Source organism: Pinus tabuliformis, chromosome 1_1 (assembly GCF_031772625.1).
Source record: "Pinus tabuliformis cultivar Carrire ecotype Pingquan chromosome 1_1, CPIR1, whole genome shotgun sequence".
Taxonomy (NCBI): Eukaryota; Viridiplantae; Streptophyta; class Pinopsida; order Pinales; family Pinaceae; genus Pinus; species Pinus tabuliformis.
In genome coordinates, this window is record NC_142297.1 from 11,182,401 (window position 1) to 11,184,199 (window position 1,799).

Below are 1,799 nucleotides of genomic sequence, written 5' to 3' on the forward strand. Positions count from 1 at the left end.
TATGCTGAGCATATTCCCTTGAGAATCAATCTTAGTCTCAATAACAAAATTTAAAAAAAAAACAACAAATCTTCATCCACCTTAAATTAAAATAACTTTTTTTTTAACAAAACTATTAAATATTTAATTATAAAAATACCTTATTCATTTTAAATTAATAATTAATTTAAAATTAATAATTAATTTAAAATTAAAATAACGAGAAATTATAACTCCAAACCTAGCCGACACTAAAAATTAACCAGGAATGATTCTGGAGGGTGAGCAGCTCCTCAATCCCTTGACAATTACAAAATAATTCAAAGAAGCATAAGACTTTTTAAGCTATAAAGATCTTTGGACCAACTTTACAATACAATTTTATATAACTTGTTCTGGAGGGTGAGCAGCTCCTCAATCCCTTGACAATTACAAAATAATTCAAAGAAGCATAAGACTTTTTAAGCTATAAAGATCTTTGGACCAACTTTACAATACAATTTTGATATAACTTGCAAAAATCCAACTGTGCATGTAACCGCGTACTGAAAACAAAACAAGGGCATACCACCATCCAGCAAAACCAAAACCATACTAATCCATCCACGTCAATTAAAAAGACAAATTCTAATATTATGAAAAAAACGAGAAATTTAATATATAAAATATTAGGCCAACCGATATTTTCGATTACCGCCTGCGAAACAGCTTACCACCATTCAAAACAAGATTCCTTTGGAATACAGATATTTTCCTGTCCACGTGTGCAGGTTTCATTCTCTCATATCCCTTTCACAAGGTTGCCATCCTCGACAGTCCTCCTTCCACCGCTGGAACCCGCAAAGAAGGAAACGACACGCTGGAATGCCGCGTGCCGCTGATGGTAATGTCACCAAAACGTATGTTACTTCTAATTTTGGATTAAAATATAAAATCTATTGTCCGATCACTGAGTTATCTGGCCGACTCACATCAACCTAGGTGTTGGCTTTTACAAATTATATTCTGTGTATTTCCAAAACTTCTTAGGTTCGAAAGAGTATAATCTCAGAAAGATTAGAGGTTAAAAGGTTCGCAGGAATGTTCATTTAAGAGATCAGTTTCAAAGCCAACATGATCTAGAAGCTCAAATGGTAGATATTCAATAAAAAATCATAACAAATGGGAGGTATAAGACCCTAGTCATCCAGGAACAACAGTATGTAAATTTTATGGCACCAAATATCTCAAGTCTAACGGCTAAAGGAGGGTGAGCATAACTCCAAAATTTTTCACAACTCTTCATTTAATGACAAAACTTCTAACTCACTCACCTCATGAATAATCAAGGTATGGAACTTGCCTCTTATCAAGATATCAAACATGAATTTACTAGCATTATTTTCTTCCCTTCTTACCAAATTTCAAGTTATACCTCTTATCAAGATATCAAGCATGAATTTACTAGCATTTTTTTCTTCCCTTCTTACCAAATCTCAACTTTATCACTCCCTTGCATAAACAAGATTACCAAGAACCTTCCCAAACTTGTTACTAATGAGCGTAATGATATCCTTATGAGACCCATCTCCCTCTCTGAAGTAGAATTGGTGGTTATGGGTATGCCTCTTAGGAAATCTCTTGGTCCAAACAACTTCACTCCTAATTTTGTCCACTTTTGCTAGCTTATTATTAAAAATGATGTTTGGGCCCTAGTTGACGAATCTAAATGAATCTCAGGTGTTCTCCCAATTCTCAATGCTACTTTTATCACCACCATACCCAAAGAAAATAACACTATCAACCACAACAAGTTTAGATCTATTTCCCTCTGCAATGTC